This window comes from Anabrus simplex, chromosome X (genome assembly GCF_040414725.1).
Source record: "Anabrus simplex isolate iqAnaSimp1 chromosome X, ASM4041472v1, whole genome shotgun sequence".
Classification (NCBI taxonomy): Eukaryota; Metazoa; Arthropoda; class Insecta; order Orthoptera; family Tettigoniidae; genus Anabrus; species Anabrus simplex.
In genome coordinates this window covers 143,229,998-143,257,490 of record NC_090279.1, presented here as the reverse complement: position 1 = coordinate 143,257,490, position 27,493 = coordinate 143,229,998, and positions in this window count along the sequence as shown.

Sequence of the window (27,493 nt, the reverse complement as noted above, 5' to 3'; positions counted from 1 at the left end):
GAATATTAATCTTCAGCCTTTATCTTAAGGTAAGGTAGAACTGTTAGTTACTTTTTTTATTTGCAAAGCAACTTCTACGCTAGACATCTACATTCATATATGTTTGTTCTTTTTTAGGTACCGTTCGAAAGTACGCAATTTTATTCATCCCAGTAACAGCCTGCAGCACGTGCATTTTTTTTAAAAGGTATGTTTTCGAACTTTGAGTTGTAAAGATAACTAGGTTAGATGATGCACCCTACACTACATTCATATATGTTTCTTCTTTTTTTAGGTACGAGCAGAATATTATCATTCGAGTTTCAGGCTTGAACGCACGCATTTTATACATCCGAGTAACAGTTTGCAGCGCGAAGATTTGAAGGTATGTCTGACCTCTATTCGTTGAAACTTGGTTTCTTCTAAAACATCGTAACTTTAGTCTATTGATAAATAGTTGTTCTCTTTAATCCTCACGCTATAGACGAGGTGCGCACATAGCTATGTCTATCCTCAACAGGCTTAAACTTGGTTTCTTCCGAACATCGTAACTTTAGTCTATTGATAAATAGTTGTTCTCTTCAACCTACATACTATAGACGTGGTATAATTTCAAACACGCGCACATAGCTATGTCTGCCCTCAACAGGTTGAAACTTGGTTTCTTCCGAACATCGTAACTTTAAGCTAATCATAAATAGTTGTTCTCTTTAATCCACATACTATAGACGAGGTATAATTTCAAACACATGCACATAGCTATGTCTGCCCTCAACAGGCTGAAACTTGGTTTCTTCCGTAACTTTAAGCTAATCATAAATAGTTGTTCTCTTTAATCCACATACTATAGACGTGGTATAATTTCAAACACGTACACATAGCTATGTCTGTCCTCAACGGGCTGAAACTTGGTTTCTTCTAAAACATCGTAACTTTAGTCTATTGATAAATAGTTGTTCTCTTTAATCCACATACTATAGACGTGGTATAATTTCAAACACACACACACATAGCTATGTCTGCCCTCAACGGGCTGAAACTTGGTTTCTTCCGAACATCGTAACTTTAAGCTAATCATAAATAGTTGTTCTCTTTAATCCACATACTATAGACGAGGTATAATTTCAAACACATGCACATAGCTATGTCTGCCCTCAACGGGCTGAAACTTGGTTTCTTCCGAACATCGTAACTTTAGTCTATTGATAAATAGTTGTTCTCTTTAATCCTCATACTATAGACGAGGTATAATTTCAAACACATGCACATAGCTATGTCTGCCCTCAACGGGCTGAAACTTGGTTTCTTCCGAACATCGTAAATTTAAGCAATTGATAAATAGTTGTTCTCTTTAATCCTCATACTATAGACGTGGTATAATTTCAAACACGCGCACATAGCTACGCCTGTCCTCAACAGGTTGAAACTTGGTTTCTTCTAAAACATCGTAACTTTAAGCAATCATAAATAGTTGTTCTCTTTAATCCACATACTATAGACGTGGTATAATTTCAAACACGCACACATGACGTGGTATAATTTCAAACACGCACACGTAGCTATGTCTGTCCTCAACAGGTTGAAACTTGGTTTCTTCTAAAACATCGTAACTTTAGAGTATTGATAAATAGTTGTTCTCTTCAACCCGCATACTATAGACGAGGTATAATTTCAAACACGCACACATAGCTATGTCTATCCTCAACGGGCTGAAACTTGGTTTCTTCTAAAACATCGTAACTTTAAGCAATTTATAAATAGTTGTTCTCTTCAATCCTCATACTATAGACGGGGTATAATTTCAAACACGTACACATAGCTATGTCTGTCCTCAACGGGCTGAAACTTGGTTTCTTCCGAACATCGTAACTTTAGTCGTTCTCTTCAATCCTCATGCTATAGGCCTAACTCACAGCCATGTCCAACCTCTATACGTTGAAACTTGGTTTCTTCCGTAACTTTCACCTAATCTCTATCGGTCGTTCTCTTTTCAGATGTTCCCCTGCTGCGAGGAATGTAATGTAACGTTTGCAAGGCGTGATAACTTCATGCGCCATATAAAATCAAAACACCCTAGCATAACATCTGCTTTATGTAAAGTTTGTAGTGTGTATTTCGCTAACGTAGAGCGATATGAGGATCACTTAGCAGAGGTACATCAAATATCTACTCGCCCTCAGGTAGTAGTAGGGAAAAAGCGTGCAGCTACTGATGTAGCTGTAGAAAGTACTAGTAGTAAAAAACCTAGAAAAAATCATGAACAGATGTCCCCCTGCTGCGAGGAATGTAATGTAACGTTTGCATGGCGTGATAACTTCATGCGCCATAGGAAATCAAAACACCCTAGCATAACATCTGCTTTATGTAAAGTTTGTAGTGTGTATTTCGCTAACGTAGAGCGATATGAGGATCACTTAGCAGAGGTACATCAAATATCTACTTGCCCTCAGGTAGTAGTAGGGAAAAAGCGTGCAGCTACTGATGTAGCTGTAGAAAGTACTAGTAGTAAAAAACCTAGAAAAATCATGAACTTCAAACTATTCACTGCGAGCACTGTAACACTGATGTTCCATCTTCGCATTTTCAGGGGCACTTACGGAGTAATGCGCATAAAAATAATGCATGTAGAAGTGGTAGTAACGCAAACATCGAGGAAATTAATACAGCATTTAAAAGTAGGATTGCTAGTTACCGAATTCGCACCAGTCAAAAGTTTCAGAGCACTTCAAACTTTTTAAATTGCGTTCAACCGGATGTACAACAGCTTCTTGCTAAATCTTTGTCCAATCATAGTTTATTTAAAGTTAATTTTGAACTTTTCGCCTTGTACATTAAAAGCACGGATGAATCCGAAATAACGGACATTAAATCATTTAATACGAAGAATTTTGTCATAAGTCAGTCGACTAATTTTGGTGATGTACTTAGGGATGTCTCTAACATTATTTCAACTAAGAGCGAGGAATTTCAGGAAAAGGAATCAGGGTGGGCTTTAGTTGAGATAATGTATCTAGAAGTTAACATCAAAAAGTACAATCCCATGCGAGGTTCATCGTACATCGAGCTGCCGACATGGATTCAGCGAAAAGAAGCTGTTGTAAACATCCAAAACAATGACGAAGCATGTTTTGCATGGGCGGTGATGTCAGCTTTAAATCCTGCGAAATCAGACGTAGCTAAGAGAACATCATCCGATCCACACTATTCAACGCAGCTAAATTTCGATAGTATAGAATTTCCTGTACAGTTAAAAGATATTAAGCGCTTTGAGGAACTAAATAACATTAGTATTAATGTGTATGGTGTAGAGAAAAAGTCTGTAGTAGGTCCTCTGTATTATACATGTCATAAGAAGAGTACTCATGTTAATTTACTCTATATTGAAAACAGTGTGAATAGCCACTTTTGCTGGATTAAAAATCTGAGTAGACTTGTTGGCAGTCAGTTGTCAAACAGGTGTAACAAAAAGTGGCTATGTGATGGATGCTTGCAGTATTTCAGAAATGAAGATCAGTTAACGAAGCATTCCAAGAATAACTGCAATCATGTACGTACAGAGATACCTACTACAGGCAATAATGTTTTAAAATTTACAAATTTTCACAAGCAGATGTGGGTACCGTTCGTGATTTATGCAGACTTTGAAGCCATCCTCACGCCATGCAACACATGCTCACCTAATCCTGACAACTCTTTCACTAATACTACGCACATGCATGTCCCGTATAGCTTCGCGTATTACATCAAGTGTAGTTACGATAGTACGCTTAACAAGTTAGAGCTGTATCGAGGACATGATGCTGCTAAAGTATTTTTAGAAAGACTTGAAAGTGATGCAGTTCGTCTCGGTCGTATTCTGAATAGTAATATTCCTATGAAGCCACTCACCGAAATTCAGTTAAATGATCATGAACGTGCTACAAAGTGTAGCATTTGTGATGGGGAATTTTCCGAAAATGACCCTGAAGTTTTTGATCATGATCATTTAACTGGTTTCTACAGATGTGCCGCTCATTATAGCTGTAATCTGAAGTATAGAGTTCCTAAATCTATCCCTGTAATTTTTCATAACTTATCTGGTTACGACTCTCATTTCATCATTTCACAATTTGGAGCTTCGGATGAAAAAGTAGATATAATCCCTCAGAATAAAGAGCGGTACATTGCGTTTGCAAAGTCTGTAAAAGTAGATGCTGAGCATTCTATAAAACTGAGATTCCTTGACTCGTTTCGCTTTATGGCGAGTAGCCTCGATAAACTTTCTAGTCATTTACAGCCTGAACAATTTACAGAAATTCGACGCGTTTTCCCCGAAGAAGCGCAGTTTAATTTACTTCGGCGTAAGGGTGTTTTTGTTACGAATATCTCGACTGTTTAGACCGCCTCGAAGAACGTGCCTTACCATCGAAACAATCCTTTTACAGCTCGCTGAATTCAGCAGATATTAGTGATGATGACTATTTACATGCACAACATATCTGGGAGCAGTTCCACATTCAAACGCTGGGTGAATACTCCGATTTATATTTAAAGACAGATGTACTTTTGTTAGCTGATGTTTTTGAAAATTTTCGCTGTGTTTGCATGAACACCTACAGCCTTGACCCATGTCAGTATTTTACTGCACCTGGGTTAAGTTGGGATGCGATGTTGAAACACACGCGTGTGAATTTGGAACTGTTAGCCGATATCGATATGGTTCACTTCGTAAAATCGTCTATTCGAGGCGGTCTGAGTCAGTGCAGCGGCCGACATTCGAGTGCTAATAATAAGTACATGCCGAGTTTCGATTCCAGTCAGGAATCTCGGTATATCGTTTACCTCGATGCTAATAATCAGTATGGGTGGGCGATGAGTCAGCATCTACCGGTGAGTGGTTTCCGCTGGCTGACGCAGTGCGAAATTGATGCTTTACAGCTACACACCCTAGGTGATGAAGCTGATAAAGGTTATTTCCTCGAAGTTGACTTACAGTATCCTAAAGAGTTACACACTTCTCATAATGACCTACCGTTCTGCCCTGAAAATATGAAGCCCCCGTACATTGCATCAACGACGAAAATGCTCATTGCTAATTTATGCGATAAATCTAAGTATATCATTCATTACCGAAATTTAAAACAGTGTTTGCAGCATGGTTTGAAGTTATCCAAAATTCTTCGCGTACTAGAATTTAATCAGTCACCGTGGCTAAAGCCATATATCGATCTGAACAATAATTTAAGAACGAATGCGGTTAACGAGTTTGAAAAAGATTTCTACAAGCTCATGAATAACAGTGTGTTTGGTAAGACTATGGAGAATGTTGACAAACGCGTTGATGTAAAATTGATTACAAACTGGGATAATATTAAGAAAAGGTATGGTGCTAACTATTTAATAAGTAAACCAAATTTCCACAGCTGCACCATCATACATGAGAATTTAGTTATTATACAGATGAATCGTGTCAAGGTTAAGTATGACAAACCTACCTACGTCGGCTTTGCAGTACTTGAATTGGCTAAAACACTCATGTATGAATTCCATTACGATTATATGATGAAGAAGTACGCGCATAATGCGCAATTGCTCTACACAGATACCGATTCGTTTATTTATCAAATCAAAACTGATGACTATTACAATGATATAAAGCCGGACTTGGGTAGGTTTGATACGAGTAACTATCCTGCAGATAATCAATATCATCTACCGCTAGTGAACAAAAAGGTTCTAGGTAAAATGAAAGATGAATGTGCTGGGAATATTATCGATTCATTTGTAGGTACTAAATCCAAGTCATATTGTATAAAACTCTTAAATGAATTACAAATAAAGAGATTGAAGGGGGTTAAAAAGAATGTCGTTCAGAATCAGCTAAGTTTTGAAAACTATAACAATTGCATTAAAAGTAATCCGCCTGTTTTGCATAAGCAAATGTCTGTCATTAGAAGCAAGAAGCACCAGTTGTACACTCATTTAATTAGTAAGGTAGCCCTTAATAGCGGTGATTGTAAACGGTTTGTCATTCCAAATTCTACCAACACGCTAGCCTGGGGGCATAGTAGTATTGATAGGTACTACTTTACATAAACATTATGCTAGAGGTGTGTGTACTTACGTTACGCTGTCTTACATCACAATTCGGGGGAGGTACGCTGAGAGCGTAGTACAGCAAGTTTAAACTTGTACATTCAAGAATTGCATCGAGAAGTAAGCAAAACATCACTAGGGTAAAATGATTCGAGATAAAACTTGTACATACAAGATGTAAATAAATAATGTAGAATTGACATATTCTTTTATTTTAGGTTAGGTATTACCTTCCTCCCGCTCCTTATTTGCAAGATATAGTTTTTGTTTATTACTCATAGAAGAAAGAAGGTGATGAGCAGATTCGTAAGTCTAGTTCGGTAAGTATCTCGAGAGCAGAAATTTTTTGTCAGAAAAGCATATAGCTTTGTAAAGCACGTGGAATTTGCCACCGCTACATAGAGGGCAGCACTGTTCTCTCTGGATTAAAGATGCTGGATGATAGCCGTCAAAGGTAAGTAGCTAAAGAGGGCAGCACGGTGAATAAAGATGGCGGATGATAGCTGTCAAAAAAGCACATAGGTTTGTAAAGCATTTAGAATTTACCGCCACCACATAGAGTGTAGCACCGAGGTTTGTGATGCAAGATGGCGGATGACAGCTGTCAAAAAAGCACATGGCTTTGTTTCCAAACAAGAGCACGTGGAATTTGCTGCCACCACATAGAGGGCAGCACGGTGATTAAAGATGGCGGATGACAGCTGCACATGGCTTTGTTTCCAAACAAGAGCACGTGGAATTTGCTGTCACCACATAGAGGGCAGCACGGTGATTAAAGATGGCGGATGACAGCTGCACATGGCTTTGTTTCCAAACAAGAGCACGTGGAATTTGCCGTCGCCACATAGAGGGCAGCACTGTTCTCTCTGGATTAAAGATGGCGGATGACAGCTGTCAGAAAAGCATATAGGTTTGTAAAGCGCATAGAATTTACCGCCACCACATAGAGTGCAGCACTGTTCTCTCTGGATTAAAGATGGCGGATGACAGCTGACGAAATTGCCCGCAGCATAGTGCTCTGTTGGTTAAAGATGGCGGATGACAGCTGTCAAAAAAGCACGTGGCTTTGTTTCCCAACAAGAGCACATAGAATTTTTCAAATTGCCGCCACCACATAGAGTGCAGCACTGTGCTCTGTTGATTAAAGATGGCAGATGACAGCTGTCAAAAAAGCACGTGAGTTTGTTTCCAAACAAGAGCACGTGGAATTTGCCGCCACCACATAGAGGGCAGCACGGTTCTCTCTGGATTAAAGATGGCGGATGACAGCTGTCAGAAAAGCATATAGGTTTGTAAAGCATGTGGAATTTACCGCCACCACATAGATTGCAGCACTGTTCTCTCTGGATTAAAGATGGCGGATGACAGCTGTCAAAGGTAAGTAGCTAAAGAGGGCAGCACTGTGCTCTCTGGATTAAAGATGGCGGATGACAGCTGTCAAAGGTAAGTAGCTAAAGAGGGCAGCACTGTGCTCAAAGATGGCGAATGACAGCTGTCAAAAAGCACGTGGCTTTGTTTACCTCATGCTAGTTAGGTTAAGTTGGTACCACTAAGGTTTAGGCCCGTCAAGATGGCAGTAATGAGGTTAGCGATGCGTTGTTGTCTGTCAAAAAGCACGTGGCTTTGTTTACAAATCTCTCAAAAGCACGTGGCTGTCAAAAAGCACGTGGCTTTGTTTACCTCGCGCTAGTTAGGTTAAGTTGGTACCACTAAGGTTTAGGTCCGTCAAGATGGCAGTACTGAGGTTAGCGATGCGTTGTTGTCTGTCAAAAAGCACGTGGCTTTGTTTACAAATCTGTCAAAAAGCACGTGGCTGTCAAAAAACACGTGGCTTTGTTTACCTCGCGCTAGTGAGGTTAAGTTGGCACTACTGAGGTTTAGGTCCGTCAAGATGGCAGTACTGAGGTTAGCGATGCGTTGTTGTCTGTCAAAAAGCACGTGGTTGTCAAAAACACGTGGCTTTGTTTACCTCATGCTAGTTAGGTTAAGTTGGCACTAGTGAGGTTTAGGGCCGTCAAGATGGCAGCAGTGAGGTTAGCGATGCGTTGTTGTCGATGACAGCTGTCAAAAAGCACGTGGCTTTGTTTACAAATTCAAATCTCCCGCCAAAATTCAAATTTCCCGCCAAAATTCAAATTTCCCGCGGGCGGCGGCGGCGGCGGCGGCGGAGGAGGCGGCGGCGGCGGATGCAGCGGAGGCCGCCGAACCATCCAATTATACTACTGTCTGACTTACGAGTTCCTGACAGCAGCTGGTAGTGAATTCCAAAATCGTGACTCATGGATACGTTCTGTGTAATCCGTGTTTCCAGTCTGACAAAAATGACATTGAAACGGTCCAGAAGGAATTTTCAACTGTAAAAGTCATAAGAGTTCGGCTTTAAAAGGAAGAGTCTTTTATAAAGACCCACGGAATTTAAATTCCCCACTCTTGTTAATAGAAGAGGAGGTAATCAGCAAATAATTATGTATAAAATAATAAATGATATAATAGATGATTGTGATTTACTTCCTAGGGCGAATTTCAGTGTCAAGTTAACTAGTTTGAAGACACGGCAACCATTCTACTGTGGACATTCTATGACCGATAGTCAAAGAAATTCATCATTTGTTAGAATATGTGAACGGCTTAATCTTAGACAGTATAATACTGATTTTGCAATGCCAGTTTGCGAATTTCTATTTCGCATTGGTTTACACAAATGTGATTTGTAAAGTTTCGCTATAGTTGGTATTAATCCGTTTTTACTAAATATTACAAATATATTGCTATATACATCGCTCCACTCTAAATTTTGTCTAATGAGTAGATTATTATTATTACTGGATTTTTTCACTGATAATATTAATTAATAAGGTAAATCCGGGACAGATGCCGCCCCGGTAGAGATGCCGCATACACTGTAGCTAATGGTTCCCATCGTTACAGCTAGATGGCAATATGTGTGGTTTTTCAGTTTCTAAGGAAGAACTACTGTCTGCGAGTGTGACGAAATTTGCTCGTATATTACGCCAATTACAGCCGATATCGTGCGGCGAGTACATGTTTCCTCCTGACAAAGTTTTTGCGTGTGTTAATTTATTGTATATTAAGTTGGCTTCAAATGCTTAAATCAGACGTTTTTAGTACAGTAGACGTCAGAAACATAACTGTAGTTGAGAGTAAGCTAATTTTGGGCCATGATAGCCTTGAGGTATGAAAACAGGAGGGTGCGGCGTCTCTCCCTGATAGTTGGCCTTCGGGCTGAGCAGCGGTCGCTGTGCAGGCCAGAGCCATTTCAAGGGTGTTAAGTGCCGTGGGGTTTTATATAACACAGTGAAGAATCCATTGCACATGAACATTTATAGTAAATCGAAATTAAAATATGATTTTAATGTTGTAAATTATCAGATAGATTTTTTCCATTGAATAATTATATTATGTGGATATAATTGTCTTGTAGTACGTTCTAGTGTTCGGTTATATTAAAGTTGAAGAAATTGGCTTAATTTGATTTTGTCATTAATTATTTTACTCGCGGCATCTCTCCCGAGCAAAGTCGGCATCTATACCGGGATCCAGGGAGAGACGCCGCAGATGCAACAATTCCTTTGTTCACTCCTTTCACCCATTTACTTTCAATTGCCAATATTTTGTTCATCCCTGATCAAATGTACATGTTTTCAAATTATGCTCGATGAATTTGCAACAATTTTTAAAGTAAATATACCGAGATATAACAAAAGACATAAAAAGTGCGGCAACTCTCCCGGAATTACCCTACACTTATTATAATTTTAAAACAAATTATGGTTGCACATGAAGTCACTTTGTTTTCCTGTGAGAAAGACTAATTTTGTTTATTTCTTTTTTGTTCTCTTTTTTGAACTTTTTCATGTTATATATAAAATATATTCTATATATGTACTGCCTCTGCAAAAGGAAAGTTTTAAACAAAATCACTCATGCCAACTACAGAAAGAGAAATGGTGTGCAGACGTAAAGGACGCGATGGAAATACCAGCAAGCTCAAGAAGTGCTGGAGGTGGTGGTGTATGCTTTTGCCTCGGATTCCTTCGATACGAGTTCGAGCGATGTTAACCGCCCAGCGGTTTACTGATGAAATTATTCGATGATTTGTACAGCTCTCTGAGGATGAATATGGTGCTGAATTTATTTCCGTCGATGACAATGCTCACGCTTATCCGTGAAGTTCTTCATGAGAAATGAAGTTATCGACCAGTGGCGTGCACTGAGCCCCAGCTACCCCAGCGAAATTCAGATTTTATAGCCACTGGTATCAACCATATGAACTGGCCGCCTCAATCGCCGAACATGAACTGCATTGAACATGCAGGGGACAGGTTGGAAACAACTCTTTTTGATCGCTCACAACCTCGACAAACTCTCCCAGGTGGCGGGGTGATAGCTGTTGTCCTCGCTCAAGATTCAGAGAGAGTTACGGCAGGGGAGCAGCTAGCTACAAGAAAAAATAGTGTAGCCACTTGCACATAATCCTTCTAGTAATTAAGCCATTTTATGAAATCAATTGTAATAAAAGTATTTATTTTATTTTTGGATTTCGGCATGTATGAATTTTTTTGGGAGCGATCCATTGTTACACGTGTAGAAAATGTTTTTAGATACAGGCGGAAAAATAATTAGGTTGTCTAGCCCATTAAGGACCAAGCACTGAAAAATATAGTGTTTTGGAATATTATTCAATTTTTCTCTTGAAATTAGAGCAGAAAGACCAGAAAATGTGAGAACCAAAATTATTTAAAATAGTTTAGATTCAGCATAATGTTTACGCAACTTAGGTCCTAGTAGGCATCTTTATTTAGTGAGAGTGAAATTGTTGGAAATAGTCGGAATGAAGATGAACATTGCACTTTGACACTTGTAAATTGTCGTGCTCTTGCACAGTCGGCATCTTCTTCTAGCTTTGTTTTCTTCTTGGATTATGAAATGTCCTATTGGTCACAACGCACTTTGACGGCCGTCCATGATTAGAATTGTCTCTCCCTTCTATGTCAGTTTCTTTGTTGCCTTCCCCGTCATCACCACATACTTCAACATCTTTAGTGTCATCAACTTCAGATTTCATCGGGGCCCGAGTCAGCTGAGAGACTTTTTCATCGTTTTCTAGTCGATGTATTTTCCAAGAATTGACGATGACACTGTCAACCAAATTTATAAACAGAGGCCGCCACCACCACTTTTTACTCCTAACTCGAATCCTGTAATTTTCAATGCCCTTGTCGTGCAGATCAACTCCACCCATGTGCGTACTGTACTCAGAAATAAATTTAGGCTGTGGTACAGAGATACTTTTCTTTTCTTTCCTACTGTTCCTTTTACCGGTTGCTAGTGGTTGTACAGTACCACTGTTGGTTGCCATTGTCACAATAGCAATGTCATTCCACCTGACCATCAGAACTTCGGCTTCATCTTCGAAAGCAAAATCGAATGAGTCCCAGGCTTTCTTCTTCAGAGCTGAGGAAGGTTCTGAAGGACACTTAGCAGTATGTTTTTCACGAATGGTAACAGTTGCAAAAAAGACACCCTTGAAATTCCAACGTACGGAACAATATGTATAATGAAAAGAAATTTGCAAAGAAAACGCGTTGATGAGATGGATTATTTATAACTGACAGCAAGACTAAAACCACTCTTTCCCCCAGAGAAACTTATGAGTTTTCACTGTACAGTCTTTTCCCACTATAAGGCATAGATTGATATAGACAACCATCTGAAATGCACAAACACCAACCATAGCTTGAAGCCAAAACGTACAGGTTTTCCTTTGATAAACATCTTGCAGGAATGTCTTCCAAAATACGGCACCATTTCTTCGTCGATGGAGAGGTTATGTGAAAAAATTCCGAAACTGAAGGTTCTTCTTGTTCATTACGTCGAGAACAGGACTCAGTTTTGAAAATTTGTCAGTCTGATCCAGTAAACTGTTATCTGACAAATGCATGTTTTGTTGGATTATTATAAACTTGTTAGGGCTCATGCATTTTCTAACAATTGTTAGAACTTTTCAATCGTCCTTTGACAAGAACAACTTCATAGCCGGCAATATGTGATATCCAGAAAGGATCATTATTCACATAAATCGTTTTAGACTTATAGTGTTTAGCTGGAAGGAATGGCGGTTATTATCGTGAGCATATTTGTTTGTATAATCAACAATCACTTGCAGAACTTACGAATCGAAGTACAGTGAAAATACTTCATAAGGTGACTTACCACCTACATTGATTTTTATTTCTTCAATTTTGGCCGATTGTTCTGAGATCAGTGAAGAAGTATAGACAGGAGCAATTTTTCTCCAGTTTGGGAACTGGTCCTTCTTTCTTTCTGCTTGCATTTTAGGTTTCTTTAGGTGGGTTCATACTCCGCTTCTTGTTCAGTAATTATATGTATTTCAAAGGTACCAGCCACGTCACTTACAGTACTTGTTCCTCTTCCACAAGAAGGTCTTCGTCTATGTCTGCTTCATCCGTTACTTCATCGACATCAGGTGGAATATAGACAGCGTCAATGTTATCTGCATTCACCAAGACATCGTCCGACTCGTTAGCTGAACGGTCAGCGTACTGGCCCTCGGTTCAGAGGGTCCCGGGTTCGATTCCCGGCCGGGTCGGGGATTTTAACCTTAATTGGTTAATTCCAATAGCACTGGGGCTGGGTGTATGTGTTGTTTTCATCATCATGTCATCCTCATAACGATGCGCAGGTCGCCTACGGGAGTCACATAGAAAGACCTGCACCTGGCGAGCCGAACCCGTCCTGGGATATCCCGGTACTAAAAGCCATACGACATTTAATGTTTTTACCAAGATATCATCATCATCATCTTCTTCAAGATAGCTACGAGTCCTGCCACAGTTAGCGTTTCCTTGTAGATGTGAGGCATGTCTGAAAACAAACAAATCCTAATATAAATACGAAAGATGTTATACATAATTCCACAGCAAACAAAATATATGTCCTATTTATAAAATAATTCATTTGATAATACAGTTTAGCATACCTTTCTTGCGATATCGTTTCTTCATCAGCACACAAGAACCGTTTCATGCTTCCTCACTGTACTGCAAACGCACACTTCAACAATGAAAGAAGGAACAGAGGTTACAAGTACAGTCAAGTGAGCAGTCTATGAATCAGGAAAACATTCTTGTTAATCCCAAAGTTGCGTGAACGCAACATTATTGTAAATTTCAAAACAAAAGTGATGATTCATTGTGTGAAAAAGACCTATTGTCTTACAAGTATGTCTATAAAATTCGAATATATAATAGTGGACACAAAAAATCTATTCTATTTCTGAAAAAAGTTACTCAAAACTCAACCTGATTACATGTTGTGATATTTTCAATTTTAAAAAATTCAGAAAAAGTGCCATTACATGTATTTAGTGTGGACAAATGGATCAACGATATCTCTAGGATGTCCTTTCAATATATCGATGCTTAAAATTAAAATTCACTGAAACCTTAAGTCGGGGCAAAGACAAAAATAAAATGTTGCGTCCACACAACGTTGGACCTTAATGGGCTAGCATGAGCATGTATTTGGTAGTATTGTGTGATGACATATTGTGAATTATTGTAGCGTTCCTCTTGGATTATAGATGAGGTTTCCCCGAGTTCTGAGGCATTCTTGTGAATATAACAGTGGGATACGCCGTGAGGAACATTTTCTCTCGTTTGCCTCTGCTCAACCGCTCACTATGAAAGTGAAACTGTAAAACTTCGGCTATGTTAATGCGCTTCGTCGTACAGAATGGCCACACACGCCACGTAACGGACGAACGGTAACTCTGAAGTTCCATCCAGAACGCTTCACCAGAGATGCTCTAACCAGCTTTTTTTGCACTTTCAAAATTCATACTGCTGCCAATGTTTAGTTGAAACTAGATGGCAGGAGAGTTAAGTATTGTGAAAATTCGTTCCGATGAAATTAACATGAAAATTCGTTGACAGAAAAGGAAACAATTGTGGGACACATGATGTCCACGCAGGACATTTACAAAATACCTTAAAATACGAGACGGTTGGTCGGGCTAAATGGGACTATCTTCCTAAAGATGACATCAGTGTATGGCGGCCGGTGTACTGTACTCTCAGGTCGGTGGAGGGGGGGGGGGGGGAGGAAATCAGTACTTTTTCCCACAACTCTCTACTTGCTACTGACTAGTACCACCGCACTCATTCAAGTCTTCTGCGCGAAAACAAACTAATTTACTGCTGCCAAACCTCACAAAACGCGGGATGCAAGCCAGAGGCCCAATCAAAATTTCTGGTCTCAAATGTTAAATTTCAATATAATTATTAATTATTTTTCTTCTTAACATATAAATAATAGTGCACGCAATGTCATAAATTATTACTTAATTTTATTGCATGCGACCATGGAGTTCTGGCTGGCGCATGCTCATATAGGGGTTTGTGAGGACAACTTTACTGCTTTGGACTCTGCCCAAGTGAAAGCCTCTTCCCGCACCCTTCCTCCCCCGAAAACAGTCCACCTACGCGCTTCCCCCTTACATCTGAACCCCCTCACCCACACTATACCCTCGGACGGAAGCTGGAGAGTCCGTGCCTTATCTTCAACCTGAAAATATTTACCAGTGAACTGCGCGCTGAAAGTCTCTCATATAAGTTTGATAACTTATTGCCGAACAGTCCTTCTTATTGATAACAATTTACAGTTTTACAATGAAATGTAATTTTCTTAGCGTTATTCGGGCCCAATATTTTACTTCAAATGACGAGAGAAAATAAAAGAACCTTACCGTTCTCTGGGGAGGACACCGTCCAGGAGTTCTTAAGGGCCGGCTGCTACTGCATCAATGTACTGATCGCAATCACGCCGCAGCGAGTTACAGACCTGAACAACAAAGGGAAATCTTTACTTTTAAAACACACACAGTAAACTGTAACCTTTTGTTTTTTTCTTGCGTTAACACTGGAAGAAAAACACTTCAATTTGTAAAATGTTAACATTGTTAGCTTGTGTCTTTCTCTCATGCAAGAAACAACATTCTATAAAATTATTATCGCATTACATCCTTGATATTCTAACCTTTTTCTTTGTGATTTACACTGAAATATTTGCGAAGGAGAACATTGATTCTGTTTGTGGGCGGGATTGACTTTGTTGCAGGCTGTGCTAACACAGACATTATTAGTCAGTGTTGGGTATCTTCCTTTAATGTGAGTTATCTGATCCGTGGAGCGCTGCCCCTGTCTTCCTCAATCCATTTCTCTTCTTATCTTCCTTCCTCGCCTTCTGTTTTATTATTTGTGTTTGCTAGCCCTGCAATTATCGTCTGCCCCCCTACAGATGGTGCTAGTGTAGTGTGATTATCACCTCGGCGTCGGACATGCAATCTCCCACTCACAGTGTGCGGTACAGGAAACCAGAGGATCACGCGAGCACAGCTCAGAAATAGGACCAACGTTAGGGGAGAAATTCAGAACTGAACAGTCGGCATCTACTAGAATATTCCTCTACGGGCTTTGTAGCACAATCAGGTGTTTCTCCCTTGGATAGGTGGAGTAGCCGACATGATCTGTTTTGAAAAACGGGAGCTGCAGGTTGTATCTAAAAATAACTTTGAACTGGAGGTTTTGACATGAATACGTCTTATGGCTGGGGGATCACCTGAAAAATCGTGTTAGACGGAAGTGTAACCAAGCAACCGTCCAGGCTGTGTTGTAAAGTACGGAAGGAATGCCAGACAATATTACCTAGCAAGCGTGCAGGCTGTGATGTAAAGTATGGATGGATGACCAGACAATGTTACCTAGCAACAGAGAAGGCTGTAAAGTAAAGTATCGATGGATGGTCAGACAGTGTTACGTGGCAACCGTGCAGACTGTGATGAAAGGTATGGATGGATGGTCAGACAATGTTACCTAGCAACCGTGCAGGCTGTAGTGTAAGGTACGTTTGGATGGTCAGACAGTGTCACCTAGCAACCTTATAGACTGTGATGTAAGGTATGGATGGATGGTAAGACAATGTTACCTAGCAACCGTGCTGACTGTGATGTAAGGCATAGTCAATGTTACCTAGCAACAGTGCAGGCAGTGATATAAGGCATAGTCAATGTTACCTAGCAACCATGCAGGCAGTGATGTAAGGCATAGTCAATGTTACCTAGCAACCATGCAGGCAGTGATGTATAGTCAATGTTACCTAGCAACCATGCAGGCAGTGATGTAAGGTATAGTCAATGTTACCTAGCAACAGTGCAGGCAGTGATGTAAGGCATAGTCAATGTTACCTAGCAACCATGCAGGCAGTGATGTATAGTCAATGTTACCTAGCAACCATGCAGGCAGTGATGTAAGGTATAGTCAATGTTACCTAGCAACAGTGCAGGCAGTGATGTAAGGCATAGTCAATGTTACCTAGCAACCATGCAGGCAGTGATGTATAGTCAATGTTACCTAGCAACCATGCAGGCAGTGATGTAAGGTATAGTCAATGTTACCTAGCAACCGTGCAGGCAGTGATGTAAGGTATAGTCAATGTTACCTGGCAACCGTGCAGGCAGTGATGTAAGGTATAGTCAATGTTACCTAGCAACAGTGCAGGCAGTGATGTAAGGTATAGTCAATGTTACCTAGCAACCGTGCAGGCAGTGATGTAAGGTATAGTCAATGTTACCTAGCAACCGTGCAGGCAGTGATGTAAGGTATAGTCAATGTTACCTAGCAACAGTGCAGGCAGTGATGTAAGGTATAGTCAATGTTACCTAGCAACCGTGCAGGCAGTGATGTAAGGTATAGTCAATGTTACCTAGCAACCGTGCAGGCAGTGATGTAAGGTATAGTCAATGTTACCTGGCAACCGTGCAGGCAGTGATGTAAGGTATAGTCAATGTTACCTAGCAACAGTGCAGGCAGTGATGTAAGGTATAGTCAATGTTACCTAGCAACCGTGCAGGCAGTGATGTAAGGTATAGTCAATGTTACCTAGCAACCGTGCAGGCAGTGATGTAAGGTATAGTCAATGTTACCTAGCAACAGTGCAGGCAGTGATGTAAGGTATAGTCAATGTTACCTAGCAACCGTGCAGGCAGTGATGTAAGGTATAGTCAATGTTACCTAGCAACCGTGCAGGCAGTGATGTAAGGTATAGTCAATGTTACCTAGCAACCGTGCAGGCAGTGATGTAAGGTATAGTCAATGTTACCTAGCAACCATGCAGGCAGTGATGTAAGGTATAGTCAATGTTACCTAGCAACCGTGCAGGCAGTGATGTAAGGTATAGTCAATGTTACCTAGCAACCGTGCAGGCAGTGATGTAAGGTATAGTCAATGTTACCTAGCAACCATACAGGCAGTGATGTATAGTCAATGTTACCTAGCAACCGTGCAGGCAGTGATGTAAGGTATAGTCAATGTTACCTAGCAACCGTGCAGGCAGTGATGTAAGGTATAGTCAATGTTACCTAGCAACCATACAGGCAGTGATGTATAGTCAATGTTACCTAGCAACCGTGCAGGCAGTGATGTAAGGTATAGTCAATGTTACCTAGCAACCGTGCAGGCAGTGATGTAAGGTATAGTCAATGTTACCTAGCAACCGTGCAGGCAGTGATGTAAGGTATAGTCAATGTTACCTAGCAACCATGCAGGCAGTGATGTAAGGTATAGTCAATGTTACCTAGCAACCGTGCAGGCAGTGATGTAAGGTATAGTCAATGTTACCTAGCAACCGTGCAGGCAGTGATGTAAGGTATAGTCAATGTTACCTAGCAACCATACAGGCAGTGATGTATAGTCAATGTTACCTAGCAACCGTGCAGGCAGTGATGTAAGGTATAGTCAATGTTACCTAGCAACCGTGCAAGCTATATCTTATGGCTGGTTGCCATCTGAAATTAGAAAGCGTTGATGGACGGCCATGACCGAGAAACATATTTATGATCATTTGATTTTCGCCAAGGGAAAATTAATCTTTCTTTTTTTTAAAGTATTTTATTGTTTCGAAGGTCCCGTGAGCTAATGTTCGTATTAGGGAGCACAATTATTCTGTAATATTGATATGCGAAATAAAGTTTTGATCATACAATACTGTAAATGGAATTTGAATCCAAAATTACATTTTTCTAGAATGCAAGTACATGTTAACATGTTCATCTAAACAGCAAGGAGTGAAGCTGATTCCTGCATGTGGTACCTGAATTAGAATTTCCACTACTGAACTGAGCATCATCTGTCCAGAAGTATAGATATCTAGTCATTCAAAGCAAACAGACATCGCTCTGAATGATACCTGCCGACTAATGTCATTATCTCGGATAACTCTCACATCCGTGTATACCACATAATTTTTTATCCTGTTTACCAAAACTAAGTTTCCGTTTCAATCGGAATTTGAACCGTAAATTTGTCATACTAACGCACGGAAAACAAATTACTACGTGCTGCCGCCACTATTTAAATGCGAACTAGTTGTTGATTCAATTTGGGGTTTGCAAATCATTTGCATAAATTATGTTCGCTTTTGAGTAGAAGCGAAGAAAGAAGCCTAATATGACTTTCCAAGAGAGTACATTTTTATTCAATTTGGTGGCAGAAAGCATTAACAACATAGAGGATACGAAAACAAATTATAGCCTGCACATTGTACATTTTACTCTAAAGATGGCAGTATTCCGTAATTCTTCATTAAAAAGTCACCCAGTCGTGTGCCGTACAAGATATAAGCTATATCGAGAATTCATCTTAGGCCTACCTGTGTGTTGGGAATTCCACGTTATGTTCGATCACGGTTAACACTAACTGCTTTAGATAACTTAAAATGTCATAGATATTGATTCCTGGTCTTGGTGGGTGTGCTATTTACCAACTGATGAGCCCAATTTAGCACACTGGGGTGAAACGATGGCAACCAGGAATGAGTTAGCTGGAAAATTTATAATGTCCAATAACGGACCAAAACATTGGCATTAGAAATTTACTTATTCGGAACAAAAATTTCAGGTTCCCTACGGGAATCAATATCTATGTCATCTGATGGCGAGGCAGGCATCAATTTTTGGAAATGAGACAAAGTCTTTCATAGTGCACTGGCACTGCCGGTGGCTCCAAGTAACCTGCGCAGTGGCTAGCTCAATCCATCCTAAACCAACAGCCAACACCCTCTACTACCTAACTATTCCCAACCCCAGCCACTGCCCGAATATAACCATCCATTAAAAACTACAATAAACCACTGCAGATGGCGCAAAAGTATGGCAAAGGCCTCACAAATAACTTGTCCATTGGCAACACACAGTACTGACTTGATGGCGACACCATCGCCATCACTTAAAGTACAAATGCACCGATTAATTTAAACACTCAAACACACAATACACAAAAATGTTTAAAATTATATCCCTATACACAAAACACAAACAACACATTATACGAACATAAAATGTAACAACAATACAAAACACAACTATAAAAATTGTATTATACAAAAGCAGCAAGCAAAAAAACTGAAAATGAATCATAATTTACAGTGAATCTGATTGGTATATATTTATCACACATGACACAACACAACGCACCCCTTCAGAATGTAACAAATACACAGAGCAGATATCAAAAATGTAAAAACAACATCGAGAGAGAACTCACAGTGAAAAGTGCATTGAAATGAAGTCAAATGTGAAATTAATTATGTGAAAATATGAAATTAATGATGTGAAATTATAATACGAATAATGATTAATTCACAAAGATCAAAATCTCTACAAGAAGATGAAATGAATACAACATGTAATGTATATATTGTAAAAATTGTAATACAAAAGTTTCAATAAACGGGGGATAGCAGGGTGGGTGCGATGCGGGACTCACACTGGGTGACACCTTATTGTGACAATCCAAACGCCAGTACCCATATCACACCAACAACGTAAAAATACGTGTGCCATAGCACACTCACAATAAATAAACAAAACACACAAAAACCACCGAAATCACGGGCCAAAGAGTCCCTAGTTGGACTGGTGGCCCACTCCCAAAGAGGCAGAATGAATAGAATAGAATAAAATAGAATAGAATAGAATAGAATAGAATAGAATAGAATAGAATAGAATAGAATAGAATATATTTACTTTTCACCTACAGGATGTCCCAATTACAGATGATGTAATAGAAAAATTAAATAAAAAATTAAATTAAATTAAATTAAATTAAATTAAATTAAAAAATAAATTAAATAATATACATATATATACAAGCAGATATAAGTCTTCACATGTTTTATACAGATTATTCACATAATTTACAAAATTATCACGTTCCTTCCTTGAGAAGAACTTTACGAATTGCAATGGAAGGGTGGTGAAAAATGTCGAGTGACCCTTCCAGCTGATTTATTGTCCTAAGAGCTTGCATGAGCCAAGAATTTTCATGCGCAACCGTCCTACATTTTGGCAGGTGGAATGTATATTTCTGCCTTGTTCGTCTGCTTGGAACATGAAGTGAGATCAACCCCAGTATAGCCGGACTGTCCACTTTACTCTTCAAGCATTTAATCGCTAACATTGCGTTCGCACACTTTCGGCGCGTTGCCAGCGTATTCATTCCAAGAATGTTTACAAACTCTTCATACCTGCTTGAAGAGAGTAGCATGGCAAGGAATACGAAACTAATCCACTTCATGAACCATGAAATAACTATAAGTAGCATCAGCAGCAGCCTCCACGCTATGCACTAGCCATGCGTCTTGGTGGGTGTCCTATTTACCAACTGATGAGCCCAGTTCAGCACACTGGGGCAAAACGCTGGCAAACCACGAATGAGTTAGCTGGAAAATTTGTAATGTCCAATAATGGACCAACAACATTGTTATTATTGAACCAAAATGTGTCTGAAAGTCAGTGTCGTCGTAGTACTCGAAATATATTGCACGAACTTTTATCCACCTGTGACGTTTATTAATTGGATAATTTTGATCATATTACTCGTCGCTGTGATTTTATCTTTCAATTAGATATTCCTGCCCTCTCCGAGCTGCATTACAAAGGGCACTAGGAAAGTTCTGCAATGTGAGTGAACGCTTTAGACTTTTTCAAAATAATGTCCACCACACTCAATACACTTCTCTATATGTCGAGAGCAGTCACTGAACCAACTCTGCCACTTTTCTTCGGTTACATTTTCACACTCTAGATCCCATGCTGCCAGAAGCTCCTCTTCGGATGCAAAACGCCGCCCTTTCAGCTTCATCTTCACTTCTGCGAAGAGTGCGAAATCACATGGGGCAAGATCAGGACTATATGGAGGGTGATCAAGCACAGTCAACCCTGATCTGGGAAGAAAATCCATTGTTACATTACCACGATATGTGGGAGCATTGTCGTGATGCAAGAGCCAAGTGTTGAGCCGTGACCTTGGACGGAGCTGCTTGAGACCCTGGATGACCCGAGGCAGACAAGTCCCACTGTACCACTTTGCAGTAACTGTCCTTTGTGTTTATAGAACAACCCGAGTCAGGATGCCCCGTTTAGTGAAGAATATTGCAATCATCCTTTTCTTCACTGACCTTGACTTTCGCACAGTCACAGGAATACCCTTATCTTCAAACAGCCACACCTTGTTCTGGGATTTTGTTGGGACATCGCAATAATAAAGCCAAGTTTTGTCACCTGTAACGATGCTATTGACGTTACGCGAAGTCCCATTTTCAAACTGTTTTAACATTTTTCGGCACCATTTCACTCGATGTGCCCTTTGTTTCTCTGAAAGTGAATATGGCACCCGAAGGGAACAAACCTTTCTAACATGGAGGTGATCGTCTAGAATTGAATGAATAGCTGGTGCAGGGTTGTGGAGGGTCTCTTCTACCTGCCAATATGTCACCCGCCTCTCTTGCTGCAACATATTCCTCACAGTTTTCAATGTTTTCCTCAGTCACTGATTCAGACGGTCGCCCAGAAAGAGGATCGTCTTCAACCCCAAAATTTCCCCTCTGGAACTCTTTGTACCAGCGGAAAATTGTTGTCCGATGTGGACAGTCTTTCACCAGCACAGGAGTCATTTCCTCCAGGCACTGGTCAACAGTTAATCCACGCGCAAAATTGTAGCGGGTAATTGCGCGATATTCACCTTTAGACCACACCGACATCTTAACTGGCTTTCAATCCCACTGCTTGGTAACAACTGGTGTGAAGGTCGCGCTTGCTGTCTTCTACACCGGTTTTCACCCGTATTTTCATCCCTCACCATAACAGGGGTATCCATCCAACCGTTTTTGCGTATTGCAAACCTCTCCTAGTGCCCTTTGTATTAGATTTCCCATTTTACTGGCCATCCAATCTCCAGTAAAATTTTAAATCGAAATAATGTTGTTAGTGAATAAGTAGTATAATTGGATGGTTCTGGCGCCACCGCCACCTCCGGCTCCCAGTGGCCACCTCCACCTCAGCCAGTGGCCTCTTCCAGTACTGCCAACTTAACCTAACTAGCGCGACAGTACTGCCAACTTAACCTAACTAGCGCGAAATTTGAATTTGTAAACAAAGCCACGTGCTTTTTGACAGCTGTCATCGACAACAACGCATCGCTAACCTCACTGCTGCCATCTTGACGGGCCTAAACCTCACTAGTGCCAACTTAACCTCACTAGCGTGAGGTAAACAAAGCCACGTGTTTTTTGACAGCCACGTGCTTTTTGACAGATTTGTAAACAAAGCCACGTGCTTTTTGACAGACAACAACGCATCGCTAACCTCAGTACTGCCATCTTGACGGGAATAAACCTCGGTGGTACCAACTTAACCTAACTAGCGAGAGGTAAACAAAGCCACGTGCTTTTTGACAGCCACATGCTTTTTGACAGCTGCCATCCGCCATCTTTGAGCACCGTGCTGCCCTCTTTCGTCACCTGTCATCGGCAGTGCTGCCATCTTGACGGGTCTAAACCTTAGTGCTACCAACTTAACCTAACTAGCGCGAGGTAAACAAAGCCACGTGTTTTTTGACAGCCGTCATCCGCCATCTTTAATCTATAGAGCACAGTGCTGCCCTCTTTAGCTACTTACCTTTGAAATGTGGTGGCGTATAATTTGAAAAATGCTTTTTGACAGCAGCCATATTGCATCGCAAACCTCAGTGCTGCCCTCTTTAGCTAGATACCTGTGGTAGCAGACAATTCCACGTGACAGCAGCCATCTTTAATCAAGAGAGCATGGTGCTGCCCTCTATGTGGTGGCGGCAAATTGAAGAATTCCACGTGCTCTTGTTTGGAAACAAACTCACGTGCTTTTTTGACAGCTACCATCCACCATCTTTAATCAACAGAGCACAGTGCTGTACTCTTTAGCTAGATAATTTGAAATGTGGTGGCGGCAATTTGAAAAATTCTATGTGCTCTTGTTTGGAAACAAAGCTACGTGCTTTTTTTGACAGCTGTCATCCGCCATCTTTAATCAATAGAGCACTGTGCTGCTATCATGCGGGTAATTTCGTTAGCTGTCATCCGCCATCTTTAATCCAGAGAGAACAGTGCTGCCCTCTATGTGGTGGCGGCAAATTGAAAAATTCCACGTGCTCTTGTTTGAAAACATACTCACGTGCTTTTTTGACAGCTGTCATCCGCCATCTTTAATCCAGAGAGAACAGTGCTGCCCTCAATGTGGTGGCGGCAAATTGAAAAATTCCACGTGCTCTTGTTTGAAAACATAATCACGTGCTTTTTTGACAGCTGTCATCCGCCATCTTTAATCCAGAGAGAACAGTGCTGCACTCTATGTGGTGGCGGTAAATTCCATGTGCTTTACAAACCTATGTGCTTTTCTGACAGCTGTCATCCGCCATCTTTAATCTAGAGAGAACAGTGCTGCACTCTATGTGGTGGCGGTAAATTCCACATGCTTTACAAACCTATGCGCTTTTCTGTCATCCACCATCTTTAATCCAGAGAGAACAGTGCTGCACTCTATGTGGTGGCGGTAAATTCCATGTGCTTTACAAACCTATGTGCTTTTCTGACAGCTGTCATCCGCCATCTTTAATCTAGAGAGAACAGTGCTGCACTCTATGTGGTGGCGGTAAATTCCACATGCTTTACAAACCTATGCGCTTTTCTGTCATCCACCATCTTTAATCTAGAGAGAACAGTGCTGCACTCTATGCGGTGGCGGCAAATTCTACGTGCTTTACAAACCTATGCGCTTTTCTGTCATCCACCATCTTTAATCTAGAGAGAACAGTGCTGCACTCTATGTGGTGGCAGCAAATTCTACGTGCTCTTATTTGGAAACAAATTCTACTCGCTCTTCAGCTGTCATCTACCATCTTTGAGCACCGTGCTGCCCTCTTTGTGGTGGCGGATAATTTGAAAAAATTCTTTTCGACAAGCAGCCATCTTTAATCCAGAGAGAACAGTGCTGCCCTCTTTAGCTACTTACCTTTGAGGCGGTTAATTTGAAAAATTCTAGCTGCCATCTTTAATGAAAAGGGCATCGTGGTGCTATCTTGCGGGTAATATTTTACGTCACAGCTGTCATCCACCATCTTGCATTGCTAACCTTAGTGCTGCCCTCTTTAGCTACTTACCTTTGACAAGCTGTCACCCGCCATATTGCATCGCAAACCTCAGTGCTGCACTCTATGTGGTGGCGGATAACTTGAAAAAATCTTTTTGACAAGCAGCCATCTTTAATCAACAGAGCACCGTGCTGCCATCTTTAGCTAGTTACCTTTGAAATGTGGTGGCGGATAATTTAAAAAGAAAAATTCTACAGCAGCCCTCTCTCGACGCTAATTGCATAAGATGGTGGCTATACATGACTCCTTAAGGGTGCTTACGCAAGATGGCTGCTATACACAGGTTCTTATGAGACGCCCTTGGGATGCTTGCGCAAGATGGCGGTTATACATGGCTCCTTATGAGGGATGCTTGCGCAAGATAGCGACTGCTCTTATGGGACGGCTTAAGGATCCATGACTAGAGACGCCCTAAGGATGCTTGCGCAAGATGGCGGATGCAAGATGGCGGCTATACATAGCTCCTTATGAGACAGCCAGTACAACATGTGATCAGAACATTGATTGATGTGTTCAGAACACAAAATAAGTAGAATCGAACACTGTACTCGATACAACATGTGATTAAAACATTGTGTGGTGTGTTCAGAACACTAATCGAACGCTGTATTAGGGGATACCTTTGTTTAGATTGAAACATAACAAGACTAGAATTGAACACTGCACATTGATTGATGTGTTCAGAACACAAAATAAGTAGAATCGAACACTGTACTCGATGTCGTTAACTTCAACATGTGATTAAAACATTGGCTGGTGTGTTCAGAACACTACATAAGTAGAATCGAACGCTGTATTAGGGGATACCTTTGTTTAGATTGAAACATAACAAGACTAGAATTGAACACTGCACTCGATGTCGGAAGATCAGATTGAAAACATAACAAGACTAGAATTGAACACTGTACATTGATTGATGTGTTCAGAACACAAAATAAGTAGAATCGAACACTGTACTCGATGTCGTTAACTTCAACATGTGATTAAAACATTGGCTGGTGTGTTCAGAACACTACATAAGTAGAATCGAACGCTGTACTCGATGTCGTTACATGTGACCCGATACAACATGTTAGGGGATACCTTTATCCTAAGAACCGAACACTGTACAACATGTTAGGGGATACCTTTGTTTAGATTGAAACTAACAAGACTAGAATCGAACACTGCACTCGATGTCGTTACATGTGATCCGATACAAAGTGTTAGGGGATACCTTTGTTTAGATTGAAACATAGCAAGCCTAGAATCGAACATTGTTTGATGTGTTCAGTACAACTTCAATGATTAACATACACACTGTGCACATATCGCATAGCTAAAAACACACTGTGCACATATCGCATACCTAACACTTCAAATGATTTGCTTAGTACGAAAATAAAAATAAAAAATCTATACCGCGTAGCTAACTCGTTCATCACACTGCTAAGACGCTTAGTAATTGTGAATACACTCATACGAAAATCAAGAAAGCACACTGCGTAGCCAACTCGCTCGGCACGAAAAAAAATCTATACCGCGTAGCTAACTCGTTCATCACACTGCTAAGACGCTTAGTAATTGTGAATACACTCATACGAAAATCAAGAAAGCACACTGCGTAGCCAACTCGCTCGGCTCACTCGCTTAGTAATTGCAACACACACGGATAAGAATGTTCCGAGATACTTACATGTTTTTTAAGGGGGGGTGAAAGATCATAAATTATATGTACACACATGTTGTCTCCTCCAAGTTGTAAGATGAAATAGACGCAGTACTGCGAGTTTCCACTCTAGCTGGCGAACGGAAGTAGCATGATATCTCAGCAAAAAATAAAAATACGCGTGAGCTTGCAAGTCAGACACAATGATGGATACCGCGATTCAAATCCTGGTAACTTATGCCGTCGGGAAGGGCATCCGGCTAGATCATGTAATGATGATCGCACAGGTCCCACGCCTAGCATTTACAGCTTCCAGTTCGAACCCGCTATCATCCGAAGTAGCGAGAATGATTGAAGAGTGTTTTAGTGTGATTCATTTGTTGGATGGAGGCGTTAAGCTGCCTTCTTCGGTAGGAGTAGGCTATGTCGGGATATCGATTTAAAATCCCAGTCAGGAAGGGCAGCCGGTCGTAAAACTATGGTGTGAGGCGGGGTGTGCAAAAAAAGCTAGCAATAAGTAAGGGCTGTTGATGGGGACGTTAAACCTTGTGCAGACTCCTTCGAAAATTATTTTTTGAGTACAAGTGTGTTGATGCTGATTCATTTGTCGGATGGAGGCAATAAGCCTTGTGCAGGCTTCTTCAGTGGAGTAGGCTATGTATCGGTACCGGGATATCTAGTTATAAAACCCGCTACAACAAATTTATCGCGTATACTGCGATTTAAAATCCTAGTCAGGAAGGGCAGCCGGTCGTATAAAACTATGGTGTGAGGCGGGGTGTGCAAAAAAGCCAGCATTAAGTAAGGGCTGTCGATAGGAGGCGTTAAACCATGTGCAAGCTCTTTCACCAGGAGAAGCCTACATGCCGGTACCGTGCAGGTTCTTTCGATAGGAGTAGGCACTGTGTGTGTTTTAACCTCTCCGTACAATCATGATAGTTTACGTTAGGAACTTACATAGGCTAAATGCTACACATTCCGTGGCAGAGCCGGGAATCGAACTCGGTCGAAAATTATTTTTTGAGTACAAGAGTGTTGATGCTGATTCATTTGTCGGATGGAGGCAATAAGTCTTGTGCAGGCTTCTTCAGTGGAGTAGGCTATGTATCGGTACCGGGATATCTAGTTATAAAACCCGCTACAACAAATTTATCACGTATACTGCGATTTAAAATCCTAGTCAGGAAGGGCAGCCGGTCGTATAAAACTATGGTGTGAGGCGGGGTGTGCA